Source organism: Podarcis pityusensis (genome assembly GCF_964106645.2).
Source record: "Podarcis pityusensis genome assembly, chromosome: 1".
Taxonomy (NCBI): Eukaryota; Metazoa; Chordata; class Lepidosauria; order Squamata; family Lacertidae; genus Podarcis; species Podarcis pityusensis.
The window spans coordinates 36,307,049-36,324,317 of NC_138028.1; the positions used below are offsets into that span (position 1 = coordinate 36,307,049).

A 17,269-nucleotide genomic window follows, 5' to 3' on the forward strand; every position below is an offset into this window, starting at 1 on the left:
GGGCTTGATTAGTTAATTGAAGGTCCTGTAAATGTCAGCAGTGGGTTCCTGAAACCTGGATCTTTTGATTTAGGGGCCACTTCCGCAATGCAAGCCATAGTTAAACATTAAGTGTGTTTGTGTGTGTATAAAACCTCTCTCCTATATATGACTTTTCCCTAAGCAAAGGGTCAGGTTCCTGTAAAGATATTCCACAAAAGATGCTTATCGTTGGGGTCTGATCTAGATGTTACACTTTACCAAGTGTTATTTTGGAAAGTGATTTTGGATATTGTTGATTGTTTGCCTTTTACAGTCCGTTGTAGATGTTTGGCTATGTTGTGTGGTACTTTGAAAAAACAACAATAACCCAGTTCTGTGGTGGTGCTGTCACAGGGCTTCTTTTCCCATTAGGGACTTTGAAGAATTCTATCCCATGAGTTCTTGCTAGTGTTTGAGAGGCAGTTGCTGAAGAGGTTGCCGGAGGTTTTGTACTCAGTGAATAGGGTGCCTCTGTTGCAGAATGTGGGAGTTTGAAGTTCTGCCTTTCACACCCCCTCATTTGTTAGAAGTCCCCCCCCAACCGTGGTTTTCATGTCATTATTACTGTTTTCTAAATTACAGTGCAGTATGGTAATTAAAATTAGGCTAGAAGGTCAATGCAATGTGTTGAATGTATCTGTACATTATGCTGGCTTTTAAAAAGTTTTAAGACAGGAACATAGGAAGCTGCCTTATACTGAATCAGATCAATGGTCCATTCAGCTCATTATTGTCTACACTGTAGAGGAGCAGTTTCTGAAGGTTTCAGATGGGGTCTCTCCCAGTGTTACCGAGAGCTGCTGAGGACTGAACCTAGCATCTTCTGCATATAAAGCAAATGCTTGACCACTGAGCTATGTACAATCCTTCCCTGTAAATATATTTTTTTAAATGTTCTAAAAATCAGACTTAGGCAAATGATTTAGATGCTTCAGTCCAGAAGAGATGCAAATATGGAAGCAGACTTTGATTACTTGACGGATAAGGAACTGTGTGCGCGCATTCGGACATGCAAGCAAGTATGCATGTTGCCTATCAAAAGGTTTTATAGTTTTCAGCGGAGGAGTTCTTTAATGGTCATTCCCATTCTGCTAGAACCAGTCACATGTGTCAAGATCATTCTTTTGCATACCTTGAGCATAAATGGATGCTGTCACCATTTCCTCTGTTTCTAACATTCAGGCTGTGACTGCCATGACTTGTGTAGAGAAATCTCTTATCAACTCACAAGAGGCAGTTATCAGAAGGCTTGGGGGAACCCTCATTTGACAAGGGTAGAAACCTATTTGGGGGGGGGACAAAACAAAAGGGGTGGAGACCAGTGAGAAGAAGAGAGTATGCTCAGTAGATGCAGAATGCTGATTGGCTGTTTTGTGTGTATGTGAAATGGATTGGGGGTGGGGTAGGGCAGGGAGTAGGATAACGAAATGGAATAGTTCAAATCCTGAAAAGGGAACACTCCAGACTGCACTATTTTGTTGCAGCAATAATGTGGTAACACTAGGGAAACATTGCAGAACATATACTGTAATAAAGCAGAATAAATCCACCACTAATGCACTATTATTGTGTCAAGTCCTAAGAAAATTTTGCAGAATACATCCACAACAAAACGCCAGTCTGGAGGGGTTCTGAGTGACTCTCTGTAGGCCTTGAGTTTCTTTCCTATTATAGGCTGGGAGCAAATTGCAGGAATGCAGTTTCACTCAGGTTTACACCTGATGTTCCTAACTCCTGGCAGATAATAGAGGGATGCTTGATTTGGCCTGATATATGGCTAGGAGAGAGTCATGCTTAAGCAAATCTCCCATGCTGGAACTGCTGCTCTGCTCCTTCTGGCTGTCCCAGTTACATCCAGAGCAAAGTCAAGTCTCTTTTTGAATTGCAGATGGTAGATTTCTAGACTTCTATAACAGGGTCCCTCTTTTATGATCTAGGACAGTGGTGGCGAACCTATGGCACGTGTGCCAGAGAGGGCACTCAGAGCCCTCTCTGTGGGCATGCACGCCATTGCCCCAAAAGGGCCGTAGCTTCCGTGCCGGGGTTGGGGGAGGAGGAGGAGAGGAGAGCTTGCGTGCGCCATCCAAAGCCTGCGGCACCAGGGCCCGCTGAGCGAGCGAGGGACTGAGCAAACATTGACTTTTGATGCACCAGGGCCTCCCGCCAGTCTGTTTTTCCTACTCGAGAGTAAGCCGCCTTGAGTTTAGCAGGGCTTAACTCCTAGGTCACTAAGCATATAAAGCCTGCAGCCTAAGAAGGGGCTGCTGGGTTTACATGTTCGTTGCACTTTCCCGCGGAAGCCTACAGAGAAATTAATTCCGTGGAGGCTGTGATCAAATGGCAGCCGAAGAAATGGCAAATAACAACAACAACAACAAATTATTTATACCTCGCCCATCTGGGCTGGGTTTATTTATTTATATTTATTTGTATGTGCGCATGCGGATAATCATTATTATCTCATATTAAAAATTGGGAGAGGGTGGCTCTTAGTACAGCCCTCCAGGGTACACTAGTGGCCAAAATTGTGGAACCTTCTGGAAAAAAATGTATTTCCAATGTTTGATGGCTCATAACATCACTTTGTTTTGGAGTAATACCAGTGTGTTTTCTCTGTGGGGACGCAGGGGGACGCATACCCCTTAAAATTTTGTGAATTTAATGGGAGAAGAAATTCACTGTATTTATTTTTCCTGATTTGAACTGTATTTATTTTTCCCTGGTGGTGATTTTCTTGAGTCAAAATGAGAGTACCCCCTAAACATTTTTTTTAGAAAAAAAGCACTGAGTTATACCATAAAATTATATATCATTGGAAAGATAATTTAATGAAGAATGTAATGCAATAAATTTTATGAAGGATTATTAATACAACAGCAGTCATAAAGAAGAAACGTGAAACACACAGAAAAAAATGAGATATTCAAGTTAAATTGCCATGTTGGCACTTTGCGATAAATAAGTGGGTTTTGGGTTGCAGTTTTGGCACTCAGTCTTTAAAAGGTCACCATCACTGATCTAGGATTTTTGTGATGGTCTATACTTTTAGACTGCTTCTCCTAGACAAAGTTCACTGAACTAGTTCAAAAATCCTAGGTGAACTAAAAGTGAATTAAGTTCATTTTCGGGTACAACTTTTATAATTCATCCTCTTGGTTCATCCCAGCCTCATAGCTTTTCATTTAAAAAGAGTCACACAAACAAAAGTTAGAAAGCAAAATGTGGAGGCACCATCCTAAGGTTTATTAGGCAGATACAGAGACACTGCTGTTGCTAAAGCTGCTCACTTAGTCACTTAATCACTGCTGAGCAATTGGAAGGAATGTGATGCATTTCCTGGATCTTCCTTGCTGAAGAGATTTTGACCACACCATACATTTAAAGCACATTCAGCACACATTTAAAGCACATAACGTCCCCTAAAGATTCATGGCAATTGTAGTTTCACTAAAATTCCCAGTTCCCCTAATAAACTATGAGAAACTAAAAAAGTAGCCAAGGTAAGTGATAAATTGAACATATGCAAAAGAAGAGAGAGCCCCCGTATCTTTTAACAGGTACAGTATGTAGAAAAAGGAATTGTTGTAGCAATTCCAGAATAGGTTATGTAGGTTTCCAGAATACCTGGGTAGGAATTGAATTTAGGGCAGGAATAAAGCAGTGGAAGGAGAGATGGGGGAATTGAGACTAGAACTAGAACCAGGGAAAAAACCTGATTTAGATATAGCAGGCAGACTTACAGACAGGGAGGTTCTTTTACTACTTAATGATAGAAATTAGATTGAGTCTCATTATTCTTAAATCAAAAGTTAATCTCAATGGATTTGTGCCGCCATATGCTGGATGTTCTGTTAAATAACAATTTGCTACTAGTTATGCTGCCTTGTCACTCGAATGAGAGGGGAAGGTCACATCGCTGTCCGGTTTCTTAGCTGAGCCCACATCCTAGGCCTGATTTGCCCCTGTCTTGCATTGGAAACCTATAGGCCTGTCCAATTTCACTATCTGTTTCTTTGATTTATTCTGAGGTGAACCACAGACATAAGAGCATAAAATTAAGCTCCATTTGAACTGTGCAACTGATTGATTAATTTTGCGAGGAAAAAGAAGTCAAGGGCACTAAAGAACAGGTTGTTCGGCGTGCAATGCAAGTGATATTTATGAACACCTAGTAGGTGTGCATAAAGAGTATGTTTGTGTAAAGTGGTATTTTATTGAAGAATGTGATGTAGGTTGTCATGGAGATTAAAAGCTTTGAAGTGCTTTTCATTGGTGCTAGTTATGGTTGCTGGGCACAAGGATATTAGTTCTGGCACCCTGAATCTTTCATTGTTGCAAAAATAATTGCACTTTCATCTGCGCTGCAAGGGCTATTGAAGTAGGATAAATAAATGTAGACACATGAACACATCTAAGTTTAAAGGTAAACACGGTGCCCTTGTGACACGTCTCTGGTCAAAATGATGTGGCTGCAGCTTCCACAAACCACTCAAATGCTTGTTTTCTGTTGCACGGCCGTTCAGGCCATTTACAAGATGTCATTACAAGCTGTATAGAATCGGCACTTGCTTCAAAAGGCAAAGGCGACGGAGAGGTATCGACAGCCTCTGCGTTGCTGGTAAATATAAAGGGGCCCTTTAGAAGCAAAAAGCAAAAAGGCAAGCTGAATGAAAAGCTTGTGTTTCTGTAAGGAGAGTCTGGTATACGGTATTTGTATAACAACTCCAGCCTCACTTACAGCTTTTTTATATATATCTAAAAAGCAGAGCAATTTCTCCAACGATTAGGCGGACAAATTACATTGACAAGTTTTACTTCTGTGAAAAGCTCTGGACTGTCTGTACAGGAACACTGTTGTTTAGCCGAATTGCTTTGGGTAACTTCTTAACCAATAAATCAATGGCAGGAGCTGCAACCTTAAGCGGCAGGCGGCCACAAGCACAAAATAGACATCAAACGAGTTTTCAAAACTGACTAAAAGTGATGGTGATTAACTAGAATTATAGATATTTATATTTAAACTGACACCACAGAATACTTTTGAATCTTGACAGATATGTGGAATATTTAAATGCAGTAATTGCAGTTACGGGACCTCCTGGGATTAACCTGTTCGAAGGGTAGTGACATATTACAGGTTTGGGAAGAAAAGAATACGGAAAGGGATAGAAATGAGATTAATTCATGCATATACAAGTATGTAGTGTTATTAGTATTCTGTTCTAGTCTACCTTTGAAAACACACAATGTTTCTCTTCGTTCTCTTGTAGCGCAGTCGTGTGAGAGTTTACTCGGATGAAAGGCCCAGGGTGTGTACAGTGGAGCTTTTTTCCTAGGTGGTTGTGGATAGCATTCTGATAAAGTAGCATAATCTGTAGACTAGCTGACAGTTAACAAAACTACCACCACATATCCTATATCTAAACTATGGTTTTGTTCTATAGTCAGAATACTTATACAGTGTATAACCAATGTGACTGTATTTCAAAGGGAAAAGGGCTTCTGTTCTTTTAAGATTTTAGATTTGGGATTTAATTTGTAAATGCTCATCGGCAACCTATCTATCTGCCATCTATCTATCATGAGGTCCGGCGCCGAGGGCCTTCTGGCGGTTCCCTCATTGCGAGAAGCAAAGCTACAGGGAACCAGGCAAAGGGCCTTCTCAGTAGTGGTGCCCGCCCTGTGGAACGCCCTCCCATCAGATGTCAAAGAGATAAACAACTACCTGACATTTAGAAGACATCTGAAGTTTTTAATGTGTGACATTTTAGTGTATTTTTGGGTCTTTGTTGGAAGCCGCCCAGAGTGGCCGGGGAAACCCAGCCAGATGGGCGGGGTACAAAATAATAATAATAATAATAATAATAATAATAATAATAATAGTAATTACAGTGGTACCTTGGGTTAAGTACTTAATTCATTCTGGAGGTCTGTTCTTAACCTGAAACTGTCTTAACCTGAAGCACCACTTTAGCTAATGGGGCCTCCTGCTGCCACCACGCTGCCGGAGCATGATTTCTGTTCTTATCCTGAAGCAAAGTTCTTAACCTGAAGCACTATTTCTGGGTTAGCGGAGTCTGTAACCTGAAGCGTATGTAACCTGAAGCGTATGTAACCCGAGGCACCACTGTATTATCTATCTATCTATCTATCTATCTATCTATCTATCATCTATCAATCTATCTATCTATCTATCTATCTATCATCTATCTATCTATCTATTTATCTATCTATCATCTATCTATATCTATCTTTCTATCATCTATCAATTATCTATCTATCATCTATCTATCTATCTATCTATCTATCTATCTATCTATCTATATCATCTATCTGTCTATCTTTCCTGGAAAGTTGATCCTTGGTCCAAATAAAAGGGGTGGGGTGGGGTAGAATTATGGACTTGTATTTGGATGTCAACAACTTAGTGTGGTCGTTGCAAAAAAACTTGCATGCACAAGTCACACAGAAGACACTTTTCTTGAAGCACCCATAGTGCCATCACACTACACAGTGGAAATAACATTTACATGCATTGCTGATCTGGGATGAAGTCACTTTTCCACAGCTGGATTTGTGTGCCCTTTAGGTGGCTACAGCTGCACACTGGAATTATATGAGACCCAGGACTAATCTATACCGATCAGTTAAAATGTTATAAATGCGTTATAAACGTGTGACACCAGAGGGCACTGTAGAGCAATGTAAAATCGTCAATGTAAAATTGCATTGAGAGCTACATAACTTTTTTTAAAAAGCACTTTTACAATCAGTATAGATCTAGCCCCAGAAGCACGGCGAAATAAAATGCATGCTTGTCATTTTTGTATTCCCTGTTGCCACTTCTGGGCAATGTGTGAAGTAGCTCTTCTGGTTGCAGGAAACCAGAATGATGAATATTACCCACTTGACCAGGGTATTTTTTTATTGCCACTTTTTGGTGAAACATACAACCACAGGGAAGAAGTGGAATTGTGTTGTGTGCTAATGTGCAAAGGGCAAATTGCAAATGGACTCTGTAGCTCTCATGTCCTCTCATCACAGCATTCAGTTGTGATCATTAAAAGAATCCTTCAAATGTATTTGTTTGGTAATCAATTCTGGAATTTCTAGCTGGATATTCTAGAATATAATCAAGGCAGCTTACAAACGTTAAGACAAACTGTGTAGCAAAAATCTCTGGTGATTATGAGTGTACTAAGGGGCTGCATATCAGTGGTAGAGCACTTACTTGCCATGCAAAAAACCTTAGTCTGGAACCCCAGAAGCCCATTGCCAGACAATAGTGTGTTAGTTGGCTCAATGGTCTGACTTGGAGTGAAGCAGCTTCCAATGTCCCTTTGAACTGCAGATTTCATTATGCGGTGAGAAAAAAAGAGCTTGTTATCAAACTTCCCTTAAAGTGCAATCTTATGCATGTTTCTTCAGAAGCAAACCCCTGCTTTATTCAAAGGAACTGACTCCCAATGTGTTTTTTTAGGACTGCAGCTTTAAACATAGTCGCTTTGCTGTCATCCTATCAGCTTGAATGGAAGTTCATTGGCTGCATTTTATGTTCTACTAACCTGCCCATGACAACAGCAACATCAAATCACATTATTATTATTATTATTATTATTATTATTATTATTATTCTGTTGTTGTTGTTAATTTATTTATACCCTGCCCATATGGGCAGCTCCCAACAACAACAACAACAACATCATAATAATAAAGTGATAAAGCATCAAACATTAAAAACTTCCCTAAAATGTTTTAAAATATTATTTTATGTTGTTTTTAAGCAGATTGTTTTACTGCATTGTTGTTTGCTGCCCTGGTGTCAAGAACTGGGCAGAGGAGGAGGAATGGTGGAGACTGCCTCCCCATCCTGACCCTTCCAGGGAGGAGGAAGAGGATGACAGTTTAGAATTACAACAGGGGTTTGCGGGAGGTCACAGCTCAGAGGCAGATGAGGGGAAAAGTTGGGAAATAATGGAAGAGGAGGAGCAGGCAGAGCCGGAGCAGCAGCTGGCTGGTTGTCATTAGAAAGCATTCCAGACCCACCTTCTCCCAGAACCTGGCAAGCCTTAAAAGTAGGAGAGCAAAAAGCTCAAAGACAGAGGGCACATAGTAGCACCCGTAGAAGAGACAAGGTGAATGACGAATGAGAAAGTGGGAGAGAAGGGGGTGGAGATTCACTCGGGATGCCATTATCCAAGAGGCTGGGTTCTAGAGCTTCTCTCTGTAAAGTTTGAAATAAAAAAGGACAGTAAGAAACTTTTCCTTGTCTTTATATTATCCTGGGCAACAAACTGGGAGCCACTGACAGCCTCCTGACAACTGAGCTCTATTGGGAGGGTAGAATAGAAATTTATTAAATAATAATAAAACAACTTCTGGAGGGCTGTAGGTTTTAGATCCCTGACCAGCACCACATTTATTATTGTTATTAAGAATTACATCTTTCAATCAAGTGATTATTTGGGTGCAGAATTTAGTGTCTAGGCTGCTTTCATAATAAAAAATGGCAAACAATTTATAGCTCTGCAGTGCACCAAGAATGAAGATTGTGGTAGGTATGGTGACTCACAGTATTAGAGGAATCAGAGCTGAAAAGAGCGAATAGACATAACGTCACATTTTATTGCATTTTTAGCTTGTCACAGCCTTTGCGTTTCTACAGTAAATGTAGCTGTATTTGCATTTATTCTAATGCTCAGTGCCTCGCTTCAGAGTTGTCCAAATGATGTATGTAGGCGTTAAAAGCATTCGGGGGAAATGGAAGTGTTTGGATAAGACTTTCGGTTTTTTAGATGTGTCATAGTTCAAAGTCATTAGAGTCTCGATTCTTTCAGATTACCTATTTTCTTTTCTAAAAAATAAAAAATAAAATAAAAATACCGGCTGCAGATCATCGGCTTCAAGCTTCCTCGGATTCCCTTGGGAAGGAACATTGACACTGAGAGCAAACATGACGTGCTCAGCTCATATTTTAAGACAAGTTACAGCAATTGGGCTTGCATTTTGCTACTTTTTGCGTGCGCATCCTTCACTCATGTGCTGTCAGCTGCAGAGTATGAACACAATTCAGAACTGGAAGAGGGTTTTAAATTAATGCGTTGCATGAAGGCTGTGAGGCACAGGTCCTAGGCAAATGATTTAGTTTAAACTGACTTAGAGCGGTACCACATAAGAAACATATGTCGGCTGCCATAAAATAATGCCTGTATTGAGTTTCTCCTTCATCTCTGGAACGTCCAATGCCGCTTAACCTGTGTCTTGAGTCTTGATATCATTATTCTGAAAGCCTATATCAACGGTTGGCAGTGTAGCACAGGCAGGAGGTCATCGCTCACCTGCCTTCACAGTCTTCAGTATAACTACGGCAGAACTGGATTTATGGTGGCGAGTACAATCCCCCCAAAGGGACACGGGTGGTGCTGTAGGTTAAACCACAAAGCCTAGGACTTGCTGATCAGAAGGTCGGCAGTTCAAATCCCCTCCACGGGGTGAGCTCCCATTGCTCGGTCCCAGCTCCTACCCACCTAGCAGTTCGAAAGCACATCAAAGTGCGAGTAGATAAATAGGTACTGCTCCGGCGGAAAGGTAAATGGCGTTTCCATGTGCTGCTCTGGTTCGCCAGAAGCGTCTTAGTCATGCTGGCCACATGACCTGGAAGCTGTCTGCGGACAAATGCCCGCTCCCTCGGCCAATAAAGTGAGATGAGCGCCGCAACCCCAGAGTCGGTTATGACTGGACCTAATGGTCAGGGGTCCTTTACCTTTACAATCCCCCCACAGGGGGCTGAGCCACAGGCCACTGATCAAAATAATAATGATGATGAATGATGATGATGATAAACAGAAGGTGAGAGGGAGGAGGGCATGCAAGTAAGAAATATTGAGGGGGTGCCAAACTTTGCCCTTGCTCAGGGCCATATTACCAAAGTATGACCTGACTGCTAGCTCCTGTGAGATATCGGGGTGAGGCATGAAAAACTCAGTGCGGTGTGGCTGCTGAGGTGGAGCCAATCTAACACTCCTGATATGTCTGTACCACACTGAGTTCCCGATGTTTCCGCCTCTCAAGAACTGACAGTGGAACCGGTGAAGGAAAATGCAAAGGAACGTTTAAGTTGTATTACATATTATGGACCAGTAGAGGGTATTCAACATGGGATTGCCATTTTTGGCAGTAGCCTCAGTGTTTTTGAAAACCTGTATCTCTTCCCTTTGAGTGTAATTTTTTAAATTCAATTTCTGTTTTACATTTTAGAATATCCACTTAAACAACCTTAAATTATCAATGACTTCCCCTCCTCTCTTTCCATGGTTCATTTTGCACAACATAAATCCCTGCATATTTTATATAAACTAAACCATTCAGTACCCCATTATTACATCCATCAAAACTTATTTACACTGTTGAATTTATCTTAATGTGGCCCACATTTTCAAATAAACACAAATTTCCTCCATATATTCAATAAATATTTTCAAATCTTCTTTAAACATATGTTCTTCTTGTTCTCTTTTTCTATATTTTAAGATTGCAAGCTGTGCATATTCAATCAATTTAAGTTGCCCATCTTGTTTAGTTGGGACTTAGCTCGTTTTCCATTTTTGGGCTAACAAAACACAGGACATGGTAGTGGCATACATAAATAAACATCTCTTCCCTTTGTAGCAGGCTGGGTTTACTTATATAAAACATCACAATTCAGGTGTGCATTGTTAGATTCAGATACTATATCTGTATTAAAGATAGGAACCGAAGAGTTAGCTGTTTCAAAATTAAGTCTAGGTGTGCAGCAATGCTGGGTTTTACTATGAAAGAAATGAAAAATAAATTAGCTCCTCAGTGGGGTTTCCACATTGAGAATTTTGCATGGGTTTCTGACAGATAGAACTGGAGAGTGTAGGAAGACGATCAGTTGAAATGATCAGTGTCATGAATCATCCTATTATGGAGAAATCGGGGCTATTTCCTTTTTCTTCTTTACCTGAGGAAGGGGGAGAACAAGGGGCATGACAGAAGCATATGATGGTGGGATGGATACAGGGAAAGTGGATCGAGATAAGGACTAAATCTCCCCAGACATCAACAGGATTATTCAGTGAAGCTGGGAAGCAGCAAATCTGGGACAATGAAAAGGATGCATCCACATACTGGATGGAACATATCATAGAAAGTTGTGATAGTCTTTTTTTTAAAAAAGGGGGTGGGGTGGGTGGGGCTTGAAAAAGAAATGCACGAGATAAAAATGCCTTTTGTCTTCCCTACCTTTGCAATGAAAATACAGTGGTACCTCGGGTTAAGGACTTAATTTGTTCTGGAGGTCCGTTCTTAACCTGAAACTGTTCTTAACCTGAGGTACCACTTTAGCTAATGGGGTCTCCCGCTGCCGCCACGTGATTTCTGTTCTCATACTGAAGCAAAGTTCTTAACTGGAGGTACTATTTCTGGGTTAGCGGAGTCTGTAACCTGAAGCGTCCTGAAGCGTCTGTAACTTGAGGTACCACTGTATGCTGTGCTGTCATGTTGCTGAGTCGACACATATAATATGTTATAATTGAACTTTGAATATTGAAAGCAACTGTTCCCTGCCCCTTTCTAGCTATGTTTCAAAGGAACATAGGTGGAAAGCCTGCAAAAAGAGCACTTAATCCTTATAGCAGTAAACATCCCAGCCAGTATCTCCCATGTACCTCATGAAAGGTCTCAGTCAATACCCCCTCAAAATCCACAATACAAGAGAGACTGTTTGCTTGTCCTGCTCAGTTCCTCTCCTACATTGAAACAGATATCTATTTTGCTCAGTAACTCCCCCCCCCAACAACATAGACCACAATCTATCCCCACTGAAATGCATGGAAGATATGCAAGAATATTACTGAGAAGATTCCAGTGGATTGGGCCCATAATCTTTTCATATATCACTTTGTATTTATAGTAAGTTTAAGAAAGACAAAGAAAAGGAAGAAACTGTTTTGCTTAGTATGAAAGAAAGCCACAAAATGAGCATTCAGCATGAGGAGTATGTCAAGGAACAACAGTACCTTATACAACACTCTGGAAAAATGGTAAAAAGTACAAGTGTTCACACCATATTGTAAAGTAAATTCTTTAGAAATTGCTCTGTTATCTCAGAGGTAGCAGACATACCATATGCCGTGTCTAGCAGTTGCTATGGTAACTACTCTTAAAATTTTAACACAGGAGAAACGGTTGCCTAAAATCTCCATGGCTTGGGAGGCCATATTCTGCTCAATAGTTAATGCCCTGAGCTTCATTAATAATCTTAATGCAGATTTAGAGTTCCATTTTAAAAAATTGTATTTAAATTGCATCATAATTGTGGGATATGGTAGTATTTGATACTTCTGGTTTTAGGTAGGTTCACACATTACAGTTGTGATACTGAACCTGCCTGAAACCTTATTTGCGTTGTGGCTCCTTAATATGGAACCTGAGGTGTGCAGTGGGGTGTATCTTGTATGCATGTATTGATTACCCCAGTCATGGACAGTCTCTGTGTCATCACCCAGCTATTCTAAAAGTGGCACACTGCATCCAGAAAGCTATAGCAGTGAGATGGGCTTGGCCAATATTGCAAGTCACTCTTATGACCACCATTTTATTATTATGCAGAGGCTGTTTCAAGTGGTCTTCACCTGGCTATTGCACAGCACACATTTTCCCATGGGAGCGAAACAAACCACAATAGACTCAGCTATACAGCTGCAAATATAAGGTTTTAAGTGTGTTTTAAGTGCATTATGCGAATGAGACACTAGATGGGGCCAGTGAGCTGATGGCAATTTCTACATATATTTTAAAATGTTTTTTAAAAAAATTCAAAGTGTTTTTTATATACAAGTAGACGAGTTCAGTATACAACATTAATGCCAGTCCTATCTACATTTCCTCAATCACGGCTTGAAAAAAAGCATTATGAGAAGCAAGAACAGGTCTATAGCTAAATTGGGTGGGGTGTGTGTGAAGTGGCTGTTTTGGGATATTGGGGCTTTCCAAAGGGAAAGAGTAGGCTTATCTTTATAATATATTCTCTAAAACGGGCTCCCTAAAAATGTTACCTAACTCAGAATTTGATGGTTGCTTTTTTTCCTCACAAAACAGGAGTACCCAGTTTTAGGAGAATAAAAAATACCGGTAGTTTTCACAGAAGGAAAAAGGGTGTGCAGAACAAGGCCAAAACCAAAGGGGTCAAGGGGTCAAAATACCTCCTGTGAAATTTCCTGTGAGGAAAGCTTAAAATGTTTATGGAATGTTAGGGTTTTTTGGGGGGGACGACGACAAGTAATGGAACGGGGGAATTCTAGACAGCATGGTGAAGATAAAGTACATAGATAATTTCTCTCTCTCTCTCTCTCTAGAACCTGAGGTCATCTGTCAAAGCTATTCTCAGGATAGAGAAAAAGAAGGGCTTCCTCCCAAAAAGCAGACAATGGAAATCACCACCACAGGATGAAGTATGGCTATTTACTACCACAAGGTGAAGTGTAAAGCCAACTTAAATGGCTTTAAAAGGGGGCATTAGACAAATTCAAGGAGGATAAGACTATTAATTGCTGCTTCTAGTAGTGCTGCTAGCTCCAGGATCAGAGTCAGCATGCCTCTGAATACCCTGGGGGACTAACAGCAGGCGAGTGTTGATGGAGTTAGCTGCAAAAACATCTATATTTTTAGACAGTGATACAAGATACATATAATGGCATACATAGGGTCACAGAAACACGCAAGGGTTATACTGTGTAGGGATGGATGAATCTGTCAGTTTTGGTTTCTCTCTATTTCTCCTTTTTCAGGTCTTATGTTTGGTTCACCTCATTTCCCCATACTTTCCTGAATTTTTCATTAAACATCCACACGAAAATTCGCATATATTTTCATCTGCATTGCTGCTAATATGCACAGTATAATACACAATTTTGTCTAGTATAGGAATAACAGAATGCATTTTTTATTTTCATTCATGCACAAAGTTTTGCATACACTTTCCACTCATCTAGGCAGTTTTGTACACATCCTTTAGTTGGAGAACTGCACCACAAAATCTGGAGAAGGGCAAATGGCAAAGGAGACCTGTGTTTTGCTTCACGTACTGTTTTGCGAAGTATGAAAATACGTTCATATTAAAATGCAAATATGATCTCCTCCATCCTAAATGCTATGTTGATGTAGTCAATTGCCCATGTATAAGCTTCACTGCATCATCACTTTAAAAAATCAAGCAGTGGCCCCATCTGCAATACACACCTGAAGCATCATCATACCACTTTAAACAGTCATGGCTTCCTACAAAGAACCCTGGGAACTGCAATTTATTAAGGGCGATGAGAGTTTTTAGGAGACTCTTATTCCCCTCAAGTGTGCCTCTGAATTTGAGTTAGTTGTGGTAAAAATAACAATTAACCCAGATGGTCACATGTGCCACAAGAATCACCACAAGAAATTATCAATATTTGAGTAAGCAGTTACCAGATCATAGACTGAATGACTGATTGATTGCATTTTATATGCCATCTTTCTGCGAAGTCACCTAAGGTGGTTTGCAATTTTCAAAAGCCAAAACAAATATAAAGTTGGCCCTGGGGGTTGGGGAGGAACAGTTTGACTTGAGTGGGCCCTGATGTTGGCCACATTCACACCATAAATTTAAAAAACTATGATACATTAAACGATCATGGCTTCCCCCCCAAAATCCTGGGAGCTGTGGTTTGTAGAGGCTGCTGAGAGTTGTTAGGAGACCCTTATTCCCTTCCCAGAGCCACAATTTCCTGAGTGATTTCATAGTACAGTCATACCTCAGAAGTTGAACACCTTGCGAGTCAAACGTTTTGGCTCCCGAATGCCACAACCCTGGAAATGAGTGTTCTGGTTTGCAAATGTTCTTTGGAACCTGAACATCCGAGGCGGGTTCCGCGGCTTCTGATTGAGCTTCATGCAGCCACTCGGAAGCCGCGCCTTGAATATTTTGGAAGTCGAACGGACTTCCAGAATGGATTCTGTTTGACTTCCGAGGTATGACTGTTTTTTAAATGTTTGGTGTAAATGTGGCTGCTGTCTTTGCATGCACACTCTTCTTCCTTTGCACATGGCAGTTGGTATCCGTTCTCCCTGTGATGGGACAGTCTGGCAGGAGCAGGCCCTGATGTTGTCTTTGCCTGCCTCTCTTGTTCTCTTCTTCCTTTCCACAGGGATGTTAAAAACCTGGTAATAACTAGCAGTCTCCACAGTGGACAATACTACAGTGGTACCTCAGGTTAAGTACTTAATTCGTTCCGGAGGTCGTTCTTAACCTGAAACTGTTCTTAACCTGAAGCACCACCTTAGCTAATGGAGCCTCCTGCTGCCACCGCGCTGCCAGAGCACGATTTCTGTTCTCGTCCTGAAGCAAAGTTCTTAACCCGAGGTACTATTTCTGGGTTAGCGGAGTCTGTAACCTGAAGCGTATATAACCCGAGGTACCACTGTACACTGCAGGTGCTTTTTCTAAATATTAGAGATTTCTATCCATCCAAATGGAATTTTAATCTCCTAAATGTTGGTGCATTTGTGAGGGTCTTTGGCAGAGGATGGGCCAAATACACACCAAGTCTCAGAATGTCGCCATCCCTGCCCACCCCTGATTCTGGATGGGTGCATTACCTGCTCCCAAATTTGCTTTTTGGGATGGAAAATAGAGGGGCAAAAACTCTGGGGAGTTCTGAAAGCACATCAGTTTGATTTCGCAAAATTAGGGAATCTGAACAACTAAACCATACTCTTTCATTTTTGGCTCAATTATATTCTTTCAAAGGATGTGTGAAAAAGTAATGGGCCACACAATTAGTAATTATAAAAGAACAGAGTTGCCTGTGTTTTTTTGGAACTTGTGCATGGAGAGCTCAAATGTTATCATTGCAGGATTTAATTTAACGATCATTTATTCCCAAACTTGGCTGTGTGCTTTCATTATTCTCCATGCCCTGGTGTGTGTGTGTGTGTGTGTGTGTGTGTGTGTGTGTGTGTGTGTTTAAATGAGAGAATCATTGGGAATTCTGCACATGTCCTCATCCCAATAAACACATTTTAGATTTGGCATTTTGGGGCATTTAATCACCAGTATCCATCTTGTCTTTGAAGCTGGCTACATGCTACTGTGGTACCTTGGTTTTTGAATGAAATCCATTCCGGAAGACCATTCGACTTCTGAAACGTTCGAAAACCGAAGCATTTACTTATGGAAGCATTTACTTACGGAAAACTCAATACAGAAGCAGTGTGGCATGTTCAACTTCCGAAAAGCGTTTTCGAAAACTGAGGTACCACTGTATAGGCCAAATGGTAGCTATAAGCTGCCTCTGGTAGGACTGCCTCCAGGTCTAAGGGATCCCTTTTGGGCCTGCTTCATGTGCTTCGGTTTGAGACTGTGAGGCTCGGTGAGGGCCTCCACTGCTGTGAGGAAGCCCGGCCCCTCAAGTTTGTGGTGGCTCAGCCCCATCCCTGCATACTTTGGCACCATAGAGTTGGTGCCTATTGTTCCCAGGATTCTTTGGAGGAAGTAATGTGCTTTAAATGCATGTGGTGTACGCAGCCAATGAATCATGCCAGTGCAAAACGAGTCCCTCACTTATAGCAGGGCAGGGCAGCCCATTCTCCCAGAAAGAAGCAGTGTTGCGGAATCTCCTCTCCCAAGCAGTAGGGAGAAAACTGCAGCAAACTGTTCACACCATTTCATTTCTTCACTGTTTATCTGCTCTACACAGACTTACGAACGACTCTAGGGAAAGAAAAAACACAAAGGATGATATAACTATCAAACATGACGTGACTGACAACTGGGCAATGAGGATGTACATTTTAAAACACAATACGGAAATGGTGAGAATTCATTAAAGAAAACAGTGGTAGGCAGGCTGATTGGATGAAGATTACTTCATTCCTGCTTGATGGTATGTTCTGCAATAATTCTCTGCTTGACATTGTGTTTGGGGCTGCAGAACATTCATGATTTCAGTCTGACCCCAGCAATTCCACCTCCTGCGTGGAGAGCATTTGCTTGCAGGAGGTGACCTGCCGCTGAGTATACATCAAGGCACTGATGTTCACAGTATAGCTGATAACTGGTGGAAATGAAATAATCTGTATTGACACATTTGGAAGTTTCACATCTTATCCTACTTAACATGCTAACGTGATAATTGCTAGACTGATGATTTTTCCAGTGACACATCTCCCTTTGTCAATATTTAGACCTGTG

General features: G+C 41.1%; 1 long non-coding RNA gene across 3 annotated transcripts in view; it reads left to right on the top strand.

The window, feature by feature from the left end:
• Window positions 1-17,269, top strand: part of LOC308462518 — a 38,325-nt gene that overhangs the window by 17,022 nt on the left and 4,034 nt on the right. For all 3 annotated transcript variants that reach the window (XR_013979192.1, XR_013979193.1, XR_013979194.1), the window contains one exon: window positions 13,401-13,519. This is a non-coding gene — a long non-coding RNA (uncharacterized lncRNA). The remainder of the gene's footprint in view (window positions 1-13,400; window positions 13,520-17,269) is intronic.